The sequence below is a fragment of the Myotis yumanensis genome, unplaced genomic scaffold (assembly GCF_028538775.1).
Source record: "Myotis yumanensis isolate MYYU_CA2020_CCGP unplaced genomic scaffold, mMyoYum1.0.hap1 SCAF_10, whole genome shotgun sequence".
Lineage (NCBI taxonomy): Eukaryota > Metazoa > Chordata > Mammalia > Chiroptera > Vespertilionidae > Myotis > Myotis yumanensis.
This window is the reverse complement of record NW_027223761.1, coordinates 51,761,157-51,784,792: the sequence shown is the minus strand read 5'-3', so window position 1 is coordinate 51,784,792 and position 23,636 is coordinate 51,761,157. Positions and strand designations below refer to the sequence as shown.

Below are 23,636 nucleotides of genomic sequence, written 5' to 3'. Positions count from 1 at the left end.
TCTCAGTGGGCTAAGTTTTGTGGGGCTCTATTTTGCATGTGTGTCTGTGTCGCTTGCCTCGCCTTTTCTGCGGATTTGAGGTGACAGTGTCCTTTAATGGTGCACTCCGTGCCAGTCAGAAATGTTTCACGTGTCTCGGGAAGCTTCTCTTCGGCTGCTGGAGGCAGCCGTTTCGTTCAGAGTCCTTTTCCCGACTGCAGGATTTCAGGATTGTTTGGGAGTGGAGCTGACAGATTTGTGCTTGTGTGAGTGTTTTAAATTACATGGCAATAGGCTCCTTGCCACTGGCAGCGGTACCATAATGAGCTGCTGTTTCCTGAGGCACAGTCACCAGGCACGAATAACGGTTTGGAGAAGGGATCATTAAGGAAACCTAGGTTCATTTTAACGTGTTAGGGAAGGGAAAGTTAGAAGCATCGTTAACCTTCATTTGCCATTACTGAAAGGTACCTATTGAAGAGTGATCCTGGCCAAGGAAACCAAGGAGCAAAGTAGTGTTATTTTTTGTTTGTTTGTTTATTTTGTTTTGTTTTCTTCTTAAAGGAACCAACACATTTAACAGGACAGAAAGCATTCTGTCTTGTATGATGTTGGCTCTCTTCTTGTAAGTAATTAGGATGATTAGTGCAATAAATATGTTACTTTGACATAAACAACTGGCTGACTCAAGAACAGATGGGGCCAGTCTTAGCTGAGAGATCTACACCCTTGGAAATGAATAGACCTGGGGTCAACCACACCCCCCTCTTAGAATGTCAAAAGAAGGAGAAATGCCAGGCACTTTACGCTTAACTCTAAAATGCCAAACCTTTTTATAGGCATTGGGGGAAAGTCTTTACTGGTTATCTTCTGCTGCTGAATTGATTTTGTTCGTTTTTAATTCTGATCCTTAGATCTCCAAAGTTACAGCTGGGTGATGCTTCATTTAATGCTGCTTGTTACTGAATGCAAAGGACAATCCATTGTATGGGCTTTGTAGTAGAGTGATTTATTGGAATGCAGTGACCAGCTTTTGGATTTGGGAGAAGATGGGCTGCCTGGCTTTGCCTCTCTCTGTGTCTCTCTATTGCTTACTGTCTGCTTTTTGGGGGCACCTTACTTGTTTCCCCTGTACCTTCCTTTCCCGACCCTTCAATATCTCTCAAAGTTCTTTCCGTTTCTTTTCCCATGTCTCCATTTGCAATTCTCATTTTTCCTCTGTGTTTCAGAATCTCCCTCTCATCACAGGTATATCACATCTATTTCTTTAAGTTTCTTTCCAGTCTCTGAATACCCTCCCCCCCCCCCCCGCCCATTCTCTACCCTACCCAGAAACTCCAGGCTACATGGAGGCAGTGTGCATATTTATTCCACGGAGTTCTCTTTGAGGAGGCTTTGTCCTTTCCCTTTCTTTCAGTTGGTGCTTGGCAGGATGAGCAACAACGAGCCTGACCCCTTGGCCTGGTTTGTGGCTTCCATGGCAGCATGTGGACAATGACATGTTGCAGTAGAGCTCATGCCAATTGTATTGCTACCTTTATTAAGAACTGCCAATGGGTTAGCAAGGTTTTAAAATGCTTTACCTGGAATGTTCTTATGATTCCCAAGGAATAAGTATATTTCAAATGGCTTTTGTCTCATTTAATACTCCCCCACCCCTTATCCCTGTTCCAGTAAGTGGTGGGAAGTCTGCCTTTCCCCCCTCCCTTCTCTGTTGATTGCTGAGGAGCATTATCCAAGGGAGACACCTTGAGCAAAGACATCTTTCTCTCCTGTGGTTTCTAATTTGTTATTTTAGAAACAAAGTTTGTTATTTTATTTCCCCCTCTTAAGAAGAAAAGTGTGGTGGTAGTTATATTTGTTTGTTTAACATGAGTGCTTCTCTAGGCATGGAAAGTCCAATGTCTAATTATCTAGAAGCAACTAGTATGACAGGCAGTTTCAGAAGCTGTCATCCTAGACCCCTCTATACCTCCTTCTCATTTCTAGTATTCTTCTTCTAAGATGCTCCCTTTCCCAACCACGTTTTTTAGTGTTTTAGGGAGGAGAAATGCTATTTCCGTGCTCTTGAATAACTATGCAGTTCTTTCTATTTTAGTTTATATCTTTACAAAGGGATAATGATCCTCCCCCCTTGGTTTACTTGGCCTGCTACAATCTGGGCCCAGCCTATCATTCTGACAATAAACATTAATTGAACACCTACTGTGTTCTAAGGTCTGTGGATACATCAGGGAAAAGAGAAGCTTCTCTTGCCCTCATGGAGTTTATATTCTAATAGGGAGACAATCATTAAACACGTTATTGCAAGTGTGATGAATGTTACTGACAAGGGGGGGGGGAATTACAAGGTGGAACAGGAGTGCCTAACTGGTGCTCTCCCCTTGTGCAGAGGAGTCAGGGAAAGTTTCCAGTAGAAAGTAGCATTTCAAGAGACTTGAGTGAGTGCAAATACTTTAGGATGGTAATGGGAGGTTCAATTACATATGTAGTTGGTTCAATGTGATATGTAGAAAGATATTAAAAACATCACTGTGGCTGTTAAGGGAAGAAGAGATTGGAGAGAATTGGCCAAACAGAATGTGTGACCAAGTAGTAAGTCATTTTTGTTGTCTACGTAAATAATGATGGTGGCTTGGATCCAGGGTGGTGGCAGAGGGCTTGGAGAGAAGGGATGAGATGAGAGAGACACAAAGTTTGAAGATTATAATTGATAAGATTATTAATTGACTGGATGTGAGGATTGGGAGAAGAGAGTCAAGTTAACTTGAGTTTTTTCTTGAGCCACTAAGGATGTCATGTATAGAGAATGAGAACACTGGATGGGGACCAGATTTTTGTTTGCTTTTTTTCAAGAAGGAGTGACTTTTGGACATGTTGAGTTTGAAGTTCCAGGAAGACATCTAAGATCTTTCTCTTACCCTGTCCGCATGTATGATGTGGCATGGTGGAATAGACGAGAGCTCTGGTGAGAGCTCTTTCTAAGACCGGGTACTACTTATTTATTAGCTGTATGATGTTGGACATGTCATATTCTTTTTCTGACCTTTATTTTTCTCATCTGTAAAATATATGTATTCCACGATTTTATACTGATCTCCAGCTATATGTGCACTGTGCTAGGAAGATAGCACTGATAAGATAGTGTTTGCTTTGGAAGAGTTGAGGGAGACAGACAAATAACCACATACAGAGAGGTATGTAGGCCTTGGTAGAAGAGCACAGCCCCAAGAGATGCTTTTATTCTTCTTTCCTGGGGGGAGGGATCGTGTCTACAGTGGCTTGTGACATTTGATCTTTAACATGAGGTAAGAAAGAACTCTCTAGACCAGCGGTTCTCAACCTTCCTAATGCCACGACCCTTTAATACAGTTCCTCATGTTGTGGTGACCCCCAATTTCATTGTTAAAAATTGAACATAATTAAAGCATAGTGATTAATCACAGAAACAATATGTAATTATATATGTGTTTTCTGATGGTCTTAGGCGACCCCTGTGAAAGGGTCGTTCGACCCCCAAAGGGGTCATGACCCACAGGTTGAGAACCGCTGCTCTAGACTGTGTCCCCAGGCACCTAATAGAGTACCTTGCATAAATTAGGGAGTCTGAATATTTGTTGATTGAGTGAACTAACCTAGGTTACTAAGGGTCCATTCGAAAGCGGGAAATATCAAAATATTGAAAGAGAGCAATTAGTAATGCAAATGTCAAATGTGAAATGTTTTTAACAAGTCCATTAACATGTATTCCTGAGATCTGAAGCCTTTGAGATGTTTTGTGGATGAATTTGGGGAAATTCAGAAATATTTCAAATCTGGTTTCCTTTTGATCTTCACTTCCTTTATTCAAGTTAGTTTCTCAGAAATAATGTTAACTGTATATAGTTCGCTAAATCAATGGGTCTTAGACTTTTGAAATTTATAGATAAATAGAATTTTAAAAAATAAGATATAATGGGGGGTGAGTGGTTGACAATAGTTATTTTTTTAATGTCCCCTTTGACTTTTATCTCATAAAGGACATTTAATACCAAAAGCTGTAGGAAGAGCATAATTTAAAAATTAAGAATATATTTAGCTTTATAATTTTTTTTTCTTTACATTTTCTTTATTTTCTTACTTTGTTGGAGAATGGTTTAAAGAAGACAAACAATAGCCCTAGCCGGATTGGCTCAGTGAATAGAGCGTCAACCTGCGGACTGAAGGGTCCAAACTTCGATTCTAGCCAAGGGCACATGCCTGGGTTGCAGGCTCAATCCCCAATTGGGGGCCTGCAGGAGGCAGCTGATCAATGATTCTCTCTCATCATTGATGTTTCTATCTCTCTCTCCCTCTCCCTTCTTCTCTGAAATCAATAAAGAAACATATAAAAAAATTTAAAGAAGACAAACAATAAAAACACAATATTATATTTTTTAAAACATCAATTTGTTGTTCCACTTATTTATCTATTCATTGATTGATTTTTTTAAAATATGGGGTAGATTTATTTTTAAATTTTTATTTAAAAATACATATCTATATTTTATTTATTTCAGAGAGGAAGGAAGAGAGAGATAGAAATATCAATGATGAGAGAGAATCATTGATCAGCTGTCTCCTGCATACCCCCCACTGGGGATTGAGCCTGCAACTCAGGCAAATGCCCTGACCAGGAATCGAACCCGCGACCTTGGCATATGGGGGAAGATGCTTTAAGCGACTGAGCCAACTGGCGATGAGGGCAATATTATAATAATTCATGGAACCGCTGTCCTATATTCTTGGCTGTGATGAAAATGTGGCCCATCTCCAATTAAGAACATTTCCAAGTATGGAAGAATTTTATGTGGACCATAGCTAATTTATTTTCAGTTTCTTCTTCATAGGAATCCAACTTTTAAAACTAGATAGGCCTCTGCAAGATTATGCTAAGGCAGAGGTTCTTAAGTTGTCCATGGAGGATTCTCAGGGAGAACATGAACCCCTGAGATATGTTAAAGTGTGTCTGTGTGAGTTCACATGTGCATACACATGTTTTCTATCACTACATGTGTGTCCTTGGGCAAGTTACTTAACTTCTTTGAACCTCTGTTTCTTCACAAGATTGTTGTGAAGGTTAAATGAGATAATGTGTATTATATATATACATATATGTATATATGTATATATATATGTATATATATATATATATTTAATATATTTTTATTGCTTTCAGAGAGGAAGGGAGAGGGAGAGAGAGAGATAGAAACATCAATGATGAGAGAGAATCATTGATCGGCCGCCTCCTGCATGCCCCCTACTGGGGATAGTGCCTGCAACCTGGGCATGTGCCCTTGATGGGAATCGAACCTGGGACCTTTCAGTTGGCAGGCTGATACTCTATCCACTGAGCCAAACCAAGTAGGGCAGATAATATATTTTAAATGTCTGGCACTATGCCTGGTGCTCATGGTAGCTGTTTTTAACATTAAATGCATTTATTGTTGTGAATATTTTATTTATTGGCTGAAGCTTGCTTAGTGCCTACAGTGATAAGACAAGTAAAAGATAACTTAGTGTAACTAGAAAACCTGATGCAACGGAAAGTATACAACATCATTGATGTAGAATTCATGCCAGAAATGTTTGACCTAAATCTAATCATGAAGAAATCATCAGCCAAATCCAGATTGCGGGACATACAGTAAAACAGCTGGCCTGCGATCTTTGAAAATGTCAATGTCATGAAAGACAAACAAAACGAAATAAAACAAAAATGTGTGGGTGGCTGATCTAGACTAAAGGAGACTAAAGAGTTGTGACAACCAAATGCAACAAGTAATCCTTGGTTGGATCCTGTACTTAAAAAGCTATAAAGGACATTTTGGGGACATTTGGGGAAATTGAATGGGAGCTGCTGATTAGATAATCAGTTACAATGTTAGTTTTCTTGAATGTGGTAATGGTACTTTCTGTTTAGCCTGACATGTTATGGTCTTGGTCTTTGGTACAGCAAAGCTAGAAGACATCAAGGGCTGCTTCAGAAGGTAAGTGATTTTCTTGGTCACTACAAGTACTTAATCAGCCTATGTGCTGGAATACCATTTGTTGGGGGGCATTGTAAGTGATCTTTGTATCTTTTCTAAACATGATCCTGTATATCCTAATATATATAAAGAGCTAGGTGCCACCATGACCGAACAGGCGACCGGTCACCATGAAGTGCATGGAGCACCTCTCGGTCCACCCCCTCCCTCCGGCCCCAGAGCCGCTCACCATGAGGGGGGGCTGGCGGCGGGGTAGGACTGGGGACTGTTGAGCAGTGGTGGTGGGATACTTTGCTGGGTGGCCATGAGCTTAGCGGAGCAGTCACCCGGGTGGCAGCGAGTTTCGCGAAGCAGTCGTGGGGTGGGGGTGGGGGAGGGAATTTCCCGGAGTGTTCAGCGGCCAGCTTCGTGGGGTGGCAGCAAGCTTCATAGAGCAGTTGAGGGACGGGGGGAGCCTCACGAAGCAGGCGAGGGGCTGCGAGCATCGTGGAGGTCCTGGGGCGGAGAGCTTCACGTAGTGTCGCAGGGCGGCAGAGGCCAGGCTAGGTCTGGGGACCTTAGCCGCGTGCGATTTTGTGCACGCTGGGCCTCTAGTATTCTATAAGGATGCAGACTTTGCCTGGCCAGTGTGGCTCAGTGGTTGAGCATTGACCCATGAACCAAAGAAGTCGCTGTTCGATTCCGGTCAGGGCACATGCCCAGGTTTCAGCCTTGATCTTCAGTGGCAGGCATGCAGGAGGCAGCCAATTGATGTTTCTCTCTCATCGATGTTTCTACCTATCCCTCTCCCTTCCTCTCTCTCTCTAAACTCAGTAAAAACATATTTAAAAAAAGAATGCAGACTTCTACAGCTGGCATTCTACCTTTGCTATTATTAGAAGTAGTAATGCAGGTGGAGCTGCAAACTAGCTGGTTCCAAAGTGAAGAGGAAAGGATGAGGAAGGGCACATAAATATATACATTAATTTTATTTTTTTAAAATTCTAGATATAAGATTAATCAAAATTTATTACAGAAATACACAATGAACTATATAAGAAAAGTTCCCCTTAATTTCACCCTGTTGAGATTTATATGTATATTCCTCTGTCATTTTTTCCTACACATATGCTAATGATATTAGTATAATACATATATATATATATATTTTGCTTGCTTCCTTTAACTTAATATATTTTGGGCATTTGTCCCACATATTTGCATGTTGCTCTGATTTATCCATTTTAATGGCCGTTGGGCACTGCTGCAGTGAATATTTGCATATGCATCTTTTTTTGATGAATTTGTAGGACTATTTTTGTAGAATACATTTCTAAGGGTAGAAATACTGGATCAGGTGGCATGAACAGTTCCCCTTTAATTGTCCCTTGACAATTGAATTCCTATTAACGGTTTTTGAGAGAGCCATTTCTATATACCTTTGTCAAGTTACTTAGCCACTGGAGCTAAACTCTTTTACTAAGGGAAGAAACTTGTGATGGGTAGACAGAAGGTGGGCAAAAATGGAATAGCAGATTTCCTGCTGGTTTTTGAAATGGCTGTAATAAAAGGTTGATATGTAAATAACATGGAAACCTCTGGAAAAGTAAAATACATTATCTAAGCTGTAGCACAGCATGATGTTTAAAAAGTGAACTGAAAGAATAAAGCAGCCAAGAGTCTTCCCCAGAAAATTCTGCAGGAAATTTTATTTTTGAGTTATGGTTCACTTCACTAAAATGTGGACACCATCAATCTTGAGATGAAAATAACCTCTTCTGCTTAGTTCCGCTCCATCTCAGTCACACAACCACAATAGAAAGGGGAATCGAAGCTTCACTTTTTAAATATCTGAAGCAGGTGGTTAAAAGGCCTGATTGTTTCTCTTTCTGAATATCAATAGAAGCAATCCGAGGGCAGGTTTTCGGCATTTTTCTGATAAAAAAGGTGTGAGTTCAGGTGACTCACTCTGCCCCAGCAGAAACCCTGAGGAAGAGATTGTAAGGATCATAGGCTGTGAATTATTTCAATTCTATTAGCCAGTTATTCCCTTTCTTTTGTGTCTGAGTGGAGCAAGCACCCATTTGAGTTGTGTGCTCAGTGGGTAATTTATCTTTTTAAGCTGCAGTTTCTTCATCTATGAAATGGGGATTATTGTGAGGCTCAAATGAGATAATGTGTGTAAAAGATTTTGGCAAATGTATGTGCTGTTGTGAAGGTGCTGTTGTCTCTGACTGGGCCAGCTCCTCTTGATATTTTCTTTAATGCAATTTGCAGCCTAAGAAGCATCTGTCTCATACAGTCTCTCATTACTTCTTCAACCAATATTTGTGAGCATAAGCTAAATGCAAGGCCCTGCACTGGGTGTTCTGATAGGGAAACAAAGGTGGACCCATCCAGTTTTCCTTCTCCCCCCACTTTTATTCTAGGAGACTAATATCTTTTAAAGAGAGTCTGTAAAATAAGAGATGCTTCACAATGGCGTGTTATGTATGCTGTCTCATTCTCTCAATCCTAGGTAGTAGATTTGAGTTCAGTTTTTCCATATAAATGAGGAAACAATTCTTAGTGAGGTTAGGTAACTTGTTTTGTTTTTTTAAAGCTACCTAGCTTAAAAATTTTTGCAGATGTAGGTCCTAGGTAGATTTTTCTGGAACCAAAACCCATACTGCTTCTTCAGCTGCTTCCTGTTTTTGCCTTAACTTCTGATCAAAAATATAAACTTCATGAAGGCAAGGACTGGCTGGTGGCCTTTCCTTTAACGTGAGTCATTTTACCTACACGCATGGGGGAAGGAGCTTTCTGTAGATTTGTTGAGTTAGCTGAAGCCATGATGTGAACTGTCATGGCATCGACTGGGTACTAGATGGCTTACGTGCTTTATTTGATTTTCCCCCAACTTATTTTGAAGACTTTCAAACATATGGAAAAATTGCAAAAATATTACAGCAACCACCCATGCACCCTTCATCTAGATTCATTTGCTTTCTTTATGTATGCACACACATTCCCCCCTCCCCCTCCCAATTCCAAATTACTTGAAACTGAGTCGTAGACATGACAACACTTTATCTCTAAACACTGGAGCATGTATCTCTTAAGAACAAGGACATTCTCCTGTGTAACCATAATACCATTACATTGAAACAATAATATTTTCAGACTTTCCCAGTTGTTCCAACGTTGTTATAACCTTTGTTTTGGAACCCAAGATGGAAAGAAGGATTACACACCGTAGTTGTGTCTCTTTAGTTTCCTTTAACATATCACAGTGCCCCTGCTTTTTTTTTTTGTCTCTTATGACATTGAAATTTTGAAGATTCCAAGTCTGTTGCCTTGTTGTAGACTGTAAGTTGGATTTGTCTGATTCCCCCCGCCCCCCGCCACTATGAGACTCAGGTTAAACGTTTGTGGTAAGAATTCCCCATAGGGAATGTTGCATCCCTCCTTTGCATCGTATTTGGTGACACATAATGTGAGTTTGTAACATCGCTGGTATGGGAGGTTTGATGGTTTGGGTAGGTGGTGTTGCCAGATCTCTGCACTGTAAAGATAATGTTTTCTGTTTGTAATTAATAACATTATCTGTGGGGTTATCCTTTGAGCTTGTTTAGATATCCTGTTCCTCTGCAACTTTCATCCAATGGTTTTAACATCTATTGATAATCCTTGCCTAGGTCAATTGGTATCTATTGGTGTTTTCCTGATTGGTTAGCTTTCAGCTTTCTTCTTCTTCTTCTTCCTTTTTTTGTATCACTTGGACTTCTGGATTCTCTTATCCACCCAATATGTTTGTTATAATCCATTACCAACCTTCTGTCTTCTTCACCGCCCCCCCGCCCCCCCCAACCTTGTGCTTTTCGATACTCAAATTATCTCAACTTTGGTCACAGGGTATCTGTCTTATTTTACTTAACTCTAAAAGCAACCTAATAAAGTAGGTGGGATTTTGACCACTTTATAAGTGAGAAAATTAAGGCTCAGAAAGTACAGATAATCTTCCCAGGTCACATAGCTAGTTAGCAGAGGGGGCCAGATGCAAACTCAGTTCTGACTAACTCTGCTTCCTGCTACTCACACTGCTTCCTGGCAGTCCGGGAACAGAGAGTCATCTGATGAGACCAAGTTAAAAGCATTGCATCATTGTTGGTGATAGCGAATGATTGAGAAGAGCCTAAGTGTGCATCAGTGGGAAACTGGTTAAATGAATGGATACGTTCACAGAGGGGAAACTATGAAACTACAGACAAGAATTAGGGTATTCTTGAGGTACTGATATGGAGAGATCTCCAATGATATGTTAAGTGAAAGAAAGAAGGTGGCAGAACAGTGCATATTTTGTGAAAGAAATGGGGCTACACATATTTCAGTTTGCATGAAGATTCCTTGGAAGGGTGTAAAATAAATTGGTTACTCGTACAGGGCAGTAGGGGTGAGTGGTGTGTGTGTGTAATGAGATTTCTTAAGATTTACTATTTTATGTAATGCTGACTTTTAAAATAGCTTTATTGAAATATGATTCACACATCACACAATTCACTCATTGAAAGTATACAACTCAGTAGTTTTTAGTATGTTGACAGAGTTGTGTCAACATCACTAGACTCAATTTAGAACATTTTCATTATCCCAAAAAGAAATTCTGCGCTCATTATCAGTCATTTACCATCTTTCTCACCCCAGGACCTCAGCCCCAGGCAACCACTAATCTTCCTGTCTATAGATTTGCCTATTCTGGACATTTTATATAAATGGTTTTTTTCATTAGCATAATCTTTTCAAGGTTTAGCATGTTGTAGCATAAATTAGTACTCCATTCTTATTTTATTACCAAATAATATATCATTGTATGAATATGCCATATTTTATTTATTCAGTTATTAATTGATGGACATTTGGGTTTTTTCATTTTGGGGGCACTATGAATAATGCTGCTTTAAACATTTGCATACAAGTTTTTAAGTGGACATTTGTTTTTATTTACTTTGCATCTGTATCTAGGGGTGTAATTGCTGGGCCAACCGAGAGCTCTATGTATGAACTTTTGAGGAACTGCCAAATTGTTTTCCAGAGCAGCTGCACTATTTTACATCTCCTCCAGCAATTTCTCTGCATCCTTGCCAACACTTGTTATTATCTGCCCTTTTTATTATAACCCTTTGATTGGGTATATCACATTGAGTTTTGAACCACATGAATATATTACCAAGTAATATTTATTCCAAAAATAAAATAAAATAAAAACAGAAAATTAGAAAGAAATGACAGCTCAGAAAGAAGTTTCAGATGGCCAGCCAAAGGGTCAGGGTGTGGTGAGATGGCCTTAGGGTAGGAATGAATAAGGTTTGTCTTGTTTGGCTTGGTGTCTTGATGCATATACATTTCCTTCTTCTGCTTTTTTCTTTCTTTTTTTGGTTAATCCTCATCTGAGGATGTTTTTCCCATTGATTTTTTTTTTTTAAGAGAGAGTGGAAGGGAGGGAGTGGGGAGGAGAGAGAGGATTCCTCATCTGTAATAAAGGAGCCTAAAGTATCTCCTCAGAAGGTACTTATTAATTACAAAGGTGGAGAGAGTGACTTTACAGTGGAGAACAGTGGCAGGCATCATTTTAAATTTCAGTATGAGACAAATCAACATCTGAGGACATATCACTTGTGTGGCATTCCTGTGGAAAATGCATAATCTGAATCTAATCATGAGGAAATATTAGATAAACTGAGAAACCTTCTATAAAATAAATGAACTGTATTTCTCAAAAATGTCAAGTTCATGAAAGACAAAGACTGAGGAATAGTTCTAGATTAAAGGAGACTAAAGACACATAGAAACTAAATAAATCACATGATCCTAAATCAGATTGAACCAGAAAAAAAATATTTTTTGGCATTAACAGACATTATTGGGTGAATTGGCGAAATTTGAATAAGAACTGGGATTAGATTATAGTATAATATTTATATTAATTTTCTGGTTTTGATAGTCATACTGTGAAAATATAAGAAAATGCCCTTATTATTATTTGTTAATCCTCACCTAAAGATATTTTTTCCATTGATTTTTAGAGAGAGTGGAAGGGAAAAAGGTGGGGGAGAGAAAGAGAGATAGGCAGGGGGAGAGAGAGAGAGAGAGAGAGAGAAACATCAATGTGAGAGAAACACATAGATTGGTTGCCTCCCACACATGCCCTGACTGGAGCCAGGCATCAAACCTGCAACCCAGGTATGTGCCCTTGACTGGGAATCAAACCCGAGATCCTTCCACGTGTGAGCCGACACAAACCAGGGTGAGAATATCCTTATTTTCAAGGAAATGCTAAGTAGTTCGTGGTAATGTAATATCTATTTACAGAGAGAGAGAATGATAAAGCAAATGTGAGAAGATATTAACCTATAGGTAATCTGGGTGAAATATATATATGAATTCCTCATTTTTTTGCCTTTTTTTTCTTTTGGTATGTCTGAAATTAATTTAAAATAAAAAGGGAGAAAAGGAGGGAGAGGCGATGCCAATACCTAGAGCATAGGGTTGTTGTGAAGATAAAATTGGCCCCTGTGTGTCAAGTCTTAGCATGGTACCCTTCACCTGGTGGACCTTGATGGACAAGGCAGCCAGTAGCTCTTAGCCATTGCTGGGGAGCCAAATTAAAATTGACACATGAGATATGGTGACAGTATTGTTCTGAATCCAAAATTGTAATTCATGGTCTGACAAAGAATTTTTTTCTTTACTTATAAATTCACTTAATTGCAAAATTTTACAAATACATTTATTAAATCTCATTTTGTTTTTCATTTAACAAATCATCTTAGTATAGTGTTACATTTACATGAAGTCATGATTGTTCTAGGAAAGTTAGGGGTTGTTCACTTAGGGCCACAGTCAGGCTGATATTAGCATTCAGGCAACTTCCATTTACCTTTTCTTTTCCTTCCCTTCCCTCTCCTCCACCACACAACCAAGTTTCCTATTTTTGTCTCAGAGAGCCGTTTTAATTAGCCATGTCAAATGTTAATTGTTATGGCAGACAGAAACTTGAATAAGCTTTTTCTTCTAATACTTAAAAACTACTTCCTAAGAGCTAACCTTGGAAGGAATGTTTCTGGTCTGGAAAATTCAGATAGCAACCACAAAAGGAATTCATGTCCTAGAGGAACTGGGAGGAGAGTGGGGAGTTCAGTTTCCTTTGAGACAGATTAAAATAAATATTTCTGTCTGAAATAGTAATAAAGGGCTATTTATTCCTTCCATCTTTTTGCTAAAAGCTTTACAACATGAATGATTAAATTCAAAATCAATTTAGCCGAGGTACCAAAAAAAAAACCAAAAACCTCAAGTAATCCTGATTAAAAAACATTTATGAGATCTTGGACAGGCTGCTGTGCTAAGTGAGATGACCCTTAGTATAACATTTAGGTCTGTTCCTTTGAAGTGATTTCCAGCTACTAGAGTTGTAACCGTATAGCTCAAGATTCCACATTCAGTGGTACCAATTGGATTCATTGTTACTGCTGCGAAAGTGTCTGTTTTGACTGTTTCTTGCCATAAATTCTTTGGTCTCAGAATACTCCATGCTCTTTGCTTTTAAAGTTATCATGGTCAGGAAGCTAAATGGTATGTTTGCATGTGCAATAAGTGACTTTTAATATATAACTTTATAAAATAATATTGGCAAGGTTTCAAAGTTTGTGATGTGCCAAGAGCTGTGCTGCTTTACATAAGTTATAGCATTTAATTGTGGCAAAACCACATGAGGAAGTTGAAACTCTGAGAGCTTATTAAAACGCATAAGGTCCTGCCCAAGCCGGTTTGGCTCAGTGGATAGAGCGTCAGCCTGCGGACTGAAGGGTCCCAGGTTTGATTCCGGTCAAGGGCACATGCCCAGGTTGTGGGCTCGATCCCCAGTGGGAGACTTGCGGGAGGCAGCCGATCCATGATTCTCTCTCATCATGGATGTTTCTATTTCTCTCTCCCTCTTCCTTCCTCTCTGAAATCAATAAAAATATATTAAAAAAAATAAAATGCATAAGGTCCTATGACTAGTAAGAGGCAGATCCAAGATCAGAAATCAAGACTGTCTTATTGCAAAGTCTGTGCTTTTCTGCTGTGATTCTGCCCTTTTGCAAATTTGTATGGAAGCTGATTACTTTTTCACTTCATGTTTGGAGCAGCCCTGTCTCATTTACTCGATAGGTACTTATTGAGTGCCCATTACCTGTCAGGCACCTTGAGAACTGTAAAGATGATTGAGACCCTTTCTTTGTCATTAAGAAGTTCACATTCAAGTAAAGGAGAAAAACAGATGCACCCATGTACACCCATGTTTATAGCAACATTATTCACAATAGCTAAAAAGGTGGAAGCAACCCAAGTGTCCATCAACAGATGAATGGATAAGCAAAATGTGGTATGTACTTACAGTGGAATGTTATTCAGTCTTGAAAAGAAAGGAAATTCTGACACATGCTAAAACATAGGTGAACCTGGAAGACATTGTGCTAAGCGAAATAAATCTGACATAAATGGGCAAATATTGTATCATTTCACTTACTGAGTTACCTAGAGGAGTGAAACTCATAGAAACCGCAAGTAGAATGGTGGTTGCCAGAGGCTGGGGTGGAGGGAGCAATTGGGAAGTTATTGTTTAATGGGTATAGAGTTTCACTTTTGCTAAATGAAAAAGTTCTGGAGATTAGTTGAGAACAGTATGAATATACCTAACAGTACTGAACTGTGCACTTAAAGTGGATAAGATGGTAAATTTTATATTATGTGTATTTTACCACAAATTATAAACCCCAAACAGATATACCCCTCCACTATGTGGTGGAAACTAACTTATGAGTCAGGAATGTCTAATGAATTCATAGGAATTAGAGATGGCTTCCTTCATAGGGTGGATATGGCTGGGCAGTGGGAGATGGGTAAGATTTGTGTGGCAATGAGTAAGGTGGGAAGGGCATCCCAGGTGAAGGGAACAGTGAGCAAAGTTATTGAGGCTACTTGGTGCTGCCTTAAGATCCGATTCTAGCAAGGAACAAATCTCCAAGTACATGGTCCTGTAATTATGGTGTCCCAGCCACCTTCCATGTGGGCAGAGTCTTAAATGCAAAGTCTAAACCACATTCATGAGGTCGTGTGGTAGGTTGGACAGGGACTTATTCATGATTCACTCAGTAAACATTTATTTAGCACATAGTGCTATGCTGGGCACTTTGTGTATGTTGGCAGATTTAATACCCACAACAACTCTGAAGTTATTAATAGTCCCAATTAACAGATGCAGAAATTGTGACTCAGAAATGAAGTAACTTGCCCAAAGTCACATGACTGACAGGCAGCAGGAACAAGAAGACTTTGCCTGTGGAGCCTATGCTGTGTCCTCCAAGCTTTACTGCCTCCCCTTGGTGGTGAGTGATAAATGATATCTGTCTTTGAACTCAAAGTCAGAAAGGCATGTGACTGCCACCACTTGTCATCTTCTAGCTGCTTATGAGGCTGCCTTGGCTGAATTATCTCACAGCTCTGAGGCTTCTTCCTTATCTGTGAAACGAAGACCTCGTAGACGAGATTATTTCTAATATTTCTCCCGTATTAAAAATCCCATTCACCCCTTCCTCCATCAATCAACCCACCCATCCATCCAACACTAATTTAGTATCTATTATGTACCAGGTACTGTGCTGGTGGATACTGGTAATTGATATTTCACAGCGCACTGTTCTTGCCTGAAAGGAGAGTGTAACCTAGAGAAGGAGACATAAAATGGATGATTGTTGTACAGTATGGTCATAGTGCTGGTAGTGGTATAAACAGAATACTGGAGCATAGAGGAGGAGTGCCTGACCCCGTCTTGGATAGAGGATGTCAAGAAGAAATGGTTCTACAGATCAGAAAGATAATATAAAAAACATCACAAGAACTGTATATCTTTCCTGTTGTCCCTATGGCTGTATTTATTAAGTTTAAGAAAACATTGGTAAAGTCAGAATTCCTTTTTATTTTAAGCCTTGTGGAAAGTTTAGTTGAATTTGACCATTGTTAAGTACAGCTATGTGCCAAAGATCTATAAGGTTTGGATTCTCTTTCAGATTGGAGGAAAATTATAAAGTTGAAAAGAGACCTTTGAGTTCGTCTCCTCCCTCCCTCCCTCCCTCCCTCCCTTCCTTCCTTCCTTCCTTCCTTCCTTTTTAGAATTTAGGAAGCATAAAGTAGAATAAGTAAGAGGCCCAAGGGCCCAGAGTTATTTGATTTATATTTCATTCTTTTGTTTGTTTTTTGTCTGTCTTTTTGGTTGTTTTTGATGGTTATATTTCAAAGAGGCAAGTGAAATGGTCAAGATATTGGATAACTGCCCCGCCAGTATAGCTCAGTGGTTGAGCATTGAGCCAGGAACCCAGAAGCCACTGGCTTGATTCCCCGTCAGGGCACATGCCCAGTTGTAGAGTCAATCCCCTATGGGGGGTGTGCAGGAGGCAGCTGATAGATGATGTTCCTCTCTTATCATGGGTGTTTCTATCTCTCTATCCCTCTCCCTTCCACTCTCTCTAAAAAATCAATAGAACATATTTAAAAAAAGATATTGGATAATATATGTGATTCTTTCAGTATTACTAAGGGCCAGTAGATTAATAATAATTAGAATGACTAAGTACAGTGGGGCCTTGACTTACGAGTTTAATTCGTTCCGTGACTGAGCTCGTAACTCAAATTACTCATATGTCAAATCAATTTTCACCATTACAATGAATTGAATGCGGGGCTGATGTTGTGGCGTTCACTGTGACGTTCGCTGCGCCAACTAGCGGTGGGGTATCGGAAGCTGGCTCGTAACCCGAATTTTAGCTCGCAACTCAAAGCAAAAAATCGGCCGAGAGACAGCTCGTATCTCAAAAAATTCATTAGTCGGGTCACTCGTAAGTCAAGGCCCCACTGTATTAGAATTCCAATATTAGGGGATTGATTGAGGGGGGAAACTTAGGAGCTAACATTTATTGATACACAGCTACTGTGTATCGGGCACTGTGCTATGCTCCTTAGATTCATAATTTTGTTTTATCCTCCCCACAGCCCTATAAAATAAGCATTCTTATCCTTTACAGATATAGAAACTGAAGCTCAAAGAGGTTGTGACTTGCTTCAGGTCACAGCTGACTAGAGTCTGAGCAGTGGTTCAAGCACAGGTTGTTAAAATCAAAGCCTTTGCCCCTTACACTAACCCATGTTTCTTCAGGATCTTGTATTTTCTATTTCTCGAGCAACTTCACTGGTATATGGGACCTCCCTCTCATCCTTGGAGCCCAGGAAGTAACAGTAGTCAGGAGAGGCCAGCTCTTCACACTTTCCAACATGCTGAAAGACAGCTCCCCGAATGTCCTGTGTCTTCCTTCTGAGTTGATAGATCACCAGCCTCCAGGGATAAATGCTCTTACTAAAATGTCAATTATTTCCCTTTCTTGCCTTTCTCAGGCAGTATATGAATATTTGCTTTTGACAAATTTGTCTCTTACAAGTGGCTCTTAAAAATCATCTGAGAGCCGAAACCGGTTTGGCTCAGTGGATAGAGCGTTGGCCTGTGGACTGAAAGGTCCCAGGTTCGATTCCGGTCAAGGGCATGTACCGGGGTTGCGGGCACATCCCCAGTAGGAGATGTGCAGGAGGCAGCTGATCGATGTTTCTCTCTCATTGATGTTTCTAGCTCTCTATCTCTCTCCCTTCCTCTCTGTAAAAAATCAATAAAATATAAAAAAAAAAAAATCATCTGAGAGCCCTGGCCAGGTAGCTCAGTTGGTTAGAGCTGATATGCTAAGGTTGTGGGTTTGATCTCTCGTCAGGGCACATGCAAGAATCAACCAATGAATGCATAAATAAATGGAACAACAAATTGATGATTTCCTCTCCCTCTCTCTCTCTCTTTACAATCATTTAAAAAAATCATGTTAGAGAATGCTGATTGAGGCCAGCTCAGTCTATGTAGTTGATCCCCTCTCCCTTTCCAACAAAGGGTACCTTTAGCTCATTTGCCCTGTATTCTATCTTTGGAGTCTTAAGAGACCTTGTTGTCTGGGTCTCAGAAGCCTCCAACTATGCGATTTTGAGAAAATCACATGGAGGTCTCAGCACTTCTAACCCATGCCTCAGGCTCCCTCCTCCTCGCTCAAGGCCTCCCTGTGGGCATAAGCTATGGTATCTTGTCAGGGAATATTTTCCCAGCTGGTTTTGGAGGCAGGCCAGGCATCTATCCCAGGCCCTTTAACCCTCTGGAAAGTTCCCACATGTGACTACATGAAACAGAGCAAACTAACCCCCAACATGGGTTGAAGAATTATGGCACTGGGAAAAAATCTTGCCCAGCCAGGCCATTCCTCTGCCCTGGAAGTCCATAGTGAAATGGACAGAGGTTCTGGAATTCAGAGACTGGATCTCAAGTCTTGGCTCAAGTCACAAACCCTGGGGCCATGAGCACTTGACCTGTCTGAGCCTGTGTTCTTAGCTGTCAATGAAGGGCTGATGACAATCTCATCTTCACACTGTTGTTCTGAGAATCAAATAACTCAATATATAGTATAAAAGTGCATTATAACAAGCCCGTAGAATATATCACAGATGTCAGTGCTTGCTGTTATAAAACAATTTTGGCTTAATGATAAACGTTTCTGGGAACTGAACAGGATGCATGCTCTGTCATCACTGGCCCCCCAGTTCCTGGCAGACCTTTTCAGTGCTCAAGGAGGCATTCATCACATCACTCTTCTGTTTATTTTGTAATCTTTTCATTTATGGTCTTATAAATGTTCCCAGAAGCTTTGCTAATTCTTGAATATTTATCTTTGAAAACTCTGGCCAAGGTTGTATACTTATACCCAGAGCTATTTAGCCCAGAGTAATTATTTGAATTCTTAGAGCTCGATGTCGATCCATTTCCCAATAAATCATGGGACAGCAGAGCTGGCTATGCATGATAAAGGAGGTTTATCTTGCTAGTTAGGATTCTGTATGTTTGAGGACTCCAGAGGGTATCTGATAGTAGGTAAACCCTGAGGGAGGGCTATTACAACTTGGTACATGCTTCTGGTAATAAAATGAGAAGGAAGAGAGAGTATCACACTGTAAATGGTTCACGATTTTATTTTTTATTATTTTTAAATCTATTTTTATTGATTTCAGAGAGGAAGGGCGAGGGAGAGTGGGATAGAAACATTAATGATAAGAGAGAAGCATTGCTCGGCTGCCTCTCCCATGCCCCCTACTGGAGATTGAGCCCACAACCTAGGCATGTACCCTGACTGGGAATAGAACACAACCTCCTGGTTCATAGGTCGTTGCTCAACCACAGAGCCACACCAGTTGGGGTAGGTGGTTCATGATTTTAGAGCTAGTAGTAACTCTTGAAACTGAAAAGAGTCTTTTGTGGATTGTCATCAGTTTGTTGGAATTATTACTCTGTTATGAGAAACTTTCTAGACATTTGGGGATTGCTTTCTTCAATCTTCATGCCATTTCAAATGATTGCAGTTTATTCTTCTTGACTATGTTCCTCAAAACTCTTTTTTAAAAAATTATTTATTGATTTTAGAGAGGAAGGGAAAGAGAGAGAGAGGAGAGACAGAGAGAATCATTGATTTGTTGTTCCACCTATTTATACACTCATTGGTTGATTCTTGTATGTGCCCTGACCAGGGATCGAACCCACAACCTTGGGATATTGAGAGGATGTTCTAACCAGCTAAGCTCTCAGAGCTCTTTTATGTTGTAGATGCAAGATCCTAACTCAACCTGGCTTGGGCAAAGAGGGAATTTATGGGAAGAACACTAGGGTATTTAATGTAACCACGGAAGATGGGTGTAGTTGGAATCAGGAGACATTAGAGACATAACAACCCTCAAGTTTCGGTGCTTAACACAAAGTTTATTTCTTGTCTGAATAGCAGTTCAACATGGTATGTCCTGGTGAGGCTACCTTCTATGTTTCAGGAAGCCAGGATCCTTCCATCTTGTGGATCCCTTGGCCTCTAGGTGTCTCAAAGTTCTCTCCTTTTAACCTGCAGATGGAGAAGTCTGGAAGTGGCTTATATCACTTCTGTCCTTATTCCATCAATTACTACACAGTACATGGCTCACATAATGGTAAGCAGGGCTGAGAAATATGTCCTGTTTGCCCAGAAAGAAAAAGAAGCAGGTTTGGTGAGCATTTAGCTAGTTTGAGCCACACAGGGACTCAAATGATGTCAGTATTCTGTTTCTTGCTTTTGCTTCTCTCATACACAGCAGGGAGCATGGCCAGGATTGTTACTGAGCTTTTTTTTTTTTTTTTTTTTTAAGAACCTCTGGCTTTTAAAGATATATTTATTTGTTTTTTAATTTCAATGAGAGAGAATCATTGATTGGCTGCCTCTTGCACGCCCCCTACTGGGGATCAAGCCCGCAATCTGGGCTTGTGCCCTGATCTGGAATTGAACCGTGACCTCCTGGTTCCTTGGTTGATGCACAACCACGGAGCCACACTGACCCGGCTTTTTTTCCCCTTCTTTGTTTTCTCAGTGCAGTTTTATAGTCATCTTTTTAACCCTTATTTCCACAGCTACATCAACTGATTGTATTTCACTGAATCTAAGACATCATCATTTATAATGTGCATGACTATATTCTATGTATTACTGAGAAAGAAAGAAAAAACAAGGTTCCAAATAAACTAGGACACAATGCCAAGATGCCTTTCATTGTAAAGTGCATCCTAATTTTCAGGCTGTCAAAATATAAGGAAAAATGTTTTTAGAATGAATGAAAGATGATATTTATTACTTTAGAACCTATACTTTCATGCCTCAGTACTACTGCTCCTTTATTTCTTTAGTTCATCCATTAGTTAAAAAGTATTTATAGGCCCTAGCCGGCTTGGCTCAGTGGATAGAGCATCAGTCTGCAGACTTAAGGGTCCCAGGTTCGATTCCGGCCAAGGGCACATACCTGGGTTGCAGGCTCAATCCCCAGTGGGGGGCATGCAGGAGGCAGCCCATCAATGATTCTCTCTCATCATTGATGCTTCTGTCTCTCTCTCCTTCTCCCCTCCTCTCTGAAATCAATAAAGAAATATATATTTTTTAAAAAGTATTTATAGGTCAGGTAACAATGAATAAGACAGATTCAGTTTCCACCCTCTTAATGTTTACCACCTCTCCCCCTTTTCCATCCTGGTATTAAGTAGTATCTGCTGTGTGCTAGGCACTCTGTTAGGCACTGAGGGCTCAAGAAGAAATAAGATGAGGTCCTTGTCCTCAAGGGACGTACCGCCTGGGGTAGTAGAAGCTGTAGGGTATGGGGAGACAATCGTAGAAACAGATGTGTAAATAAAGGGTCACAGGTCCTGATATTAAAGTTCTTACAGGGTACCTGGGGCCGTAAAGCAGAGGGAATGGCCAATTCTGCTTTGAAGAGTAAGAATGGTTGTACTGTGTTTACCAAGAGGATTGTACACTGTTAAAAGAATAAACAGTCTGTTTTGAGTATTAACATGCAGTTTTCCCATATATACATGATAATAAGTAGGCCAACGTGTTTTCCAACGCCTGTTTGAATAATCTCAAACTTCCTATTAAACTTCACATTCGAATAGTCTGTGAAGCCCTTTATAGAGACAAAGTAAGTAGGTAGCAGTTTTATTTTGCAGTGGAGGCTGCCTGCGTTTCTGTACATTAATCACCTAGGCTCCTTCCGGAGACGCTTTTTTACCCACTGATGATTTTTCAGGCCCAAGTGGCTGCTCTGGATCACATGCTCTGCAGGAGAAGAGCAGGAGCCGCCAAGAAGGGCTGATGCAGGCACTCAGGGCCGTGCTGGGCCCACGTGAAACAAGGTTTACAGTGGTGGGATTTGGAGAAAATGTGGGTGAGGCTGTTTGGAACAGGGATCAGAGAACAGCCATTGCTGGACTTTTCCTTAGAGAATCCCAGAATCCAATACTATAACCCGAATACTGGATCCTTCTCTTTCAAGCAAAGATTATCCTTATCTTTCAGCTAAGATTGAACCCACTTTTATTTTTTTTATTTTTTATTTTTTATTAAATTTTTATTGTTAAGATTACATTTGTTCCTCTTCCCCCCCCCCCCCCCATAACTCCCCTCCTTCCAGTTCCCGCCCCACCCTCCGCCCTCACTCCCCACCCACTGTCCTCATCCATAGGTGCACGATTTTTGTCCAGTCTCTTCCCGAATCTCCCACACCCCTTTCCCCCCCAAGAATAGTCAGTCCATTCCCTTTCTATGTCCCTGATTCATTATAAGCACCAGTTCATTCTGTACATCAGATTATTTATTCACTTGATTCTTAGATTCACTTGTTGATAGATGCATGTTTGTTGTTCACAATTTGTATCTTTACCTTTTTCTTCTTCCTCTTCTTAAAGGATACCGTTCAGCATTTCATATAATACTGGTTTAGTGGTGATGAACTCCTTTAGCTTTTCCTTGTCTGTGAAGCTCTTTATCTGGCCTTCAATTCTGAATGATAGCTTTGCTGGATAAAGTAATCTTGGTTGTAGGTTCTTGGTATTCAGCACTTTGAATATTTCTTGCCATTCCCTTCTGGCCTGCAAAGTTTCTGTTGAGAAATCAGCTGACAGTCGTATGGGTATTCCCTTGTAGGTAATTGAGTCTCTTTCTCTTGCTGCTTTTAAGATTCTCTCTTTGTCTTTTGCTCTTGGCATTTTAATGATGATGTGTCTTGGTGTGGTCCTCTTTGGATTCCTTTTGTTTGGGGTTCTCTGCGCTTCTTGGACCTGTAAGTCCATTTCTTTCACCAGGTGGGGGAAGTTTTCTGCCATTATTTCTTGAAATAGGTTTTCAATATCTTGCTGTCTCTCATCTTCTGGCACCCCAATAATTCTGATGTTGGTCCGCTTGAAACTGTCCCAGAGGCTCCTTACACTATCTTCACACTTTCGGATTCTTTTTTCATTTTGCTTTTCCAGTTGGGTGTTTTTTGTCAAATCTTTGGTTTGATTCTTGTGCTCCTCTGGTCTGCTATTGGGTATAATATTCTTTATTTCAGTCCGTGTATGCTTACTTTCTAATTTCTTTATCGTAGCATCGAGGGTCTCATTAGTTTTCGTGAGGCTCTGCTCAAGTTTATAGCAAGCCCTCAAAATTGCGATTCTTAGCTCCATATCCTCCATTTCTGTCATGTTTTTTTGTCTCCGCATCTTTTATGCTTTCTTGGTGCACCCCCTTGTGGTCTTTGTGCGCAGTCTTGTTCTAGCCAAGCCTTAATTGTTGTAGTTAACACTAGAGGGATTTGACCACCAGGCCGACTGGCTGTAGGAATCAGCTGTGTGGAAAACTTCAGTCCTCTGGGGAGGCGCTAATCCAGCCTTTGCCTGAGGCGATCGGCAAATGGCTCTGCGCAGGACTTGGGCGGGGCGGGCTCAACAGGGCGGGGGGAGGGAGCAGCTATGGCTGCTCTCAGTCCGTCCCCAGGGGCTCTGCCTCTCTGTCCCAGCAACCGCTGCAAACCTCGGAGGGACTGTAGCCAGACAGTCCCGCTTCTCCCGTTTGAGTCTGGGTCCCTAGAGACTCGCCCAGATCTGTAGCCCAGAGTCTGAGATTCACTCCTGATTGAAAACGACAACCGCGCCCTCAGCCACCAGCCCGCTTTGCGCGCGCACCGCCGCACCAC

The 23,636-nt window shown here is 40.6% G+C and overlaps 1 protein-coding gene across 2 annotated transcripts in view; it reads left to right on the top strand.

Moving 5' to 3' along the window:
• The window catches only part of RAB30 (RAB30, member RAS oncogene family), a 78,675-nt gene that overhangs the window by 613 nt on the left and 54,426 nt on the right, over window positions 1-23,636 (top strand). Inside the window, exon 1 of one of the 2 annotated variants that reach the window (XM_070425724.1) lies at window positions 5,963-5,987. The exons of the other annotated variant lie outside the window; for it this stretch is intronic. The gene's annotated coding sequence lies outside the window, so the exon portion shown is untranslated. Of the gene's footprint in view, window positions 1-5,962; window positions 5,988-23,636 lie in introns of those variants that run through there. 2 annotated transcript variants of the gene reach the window in all.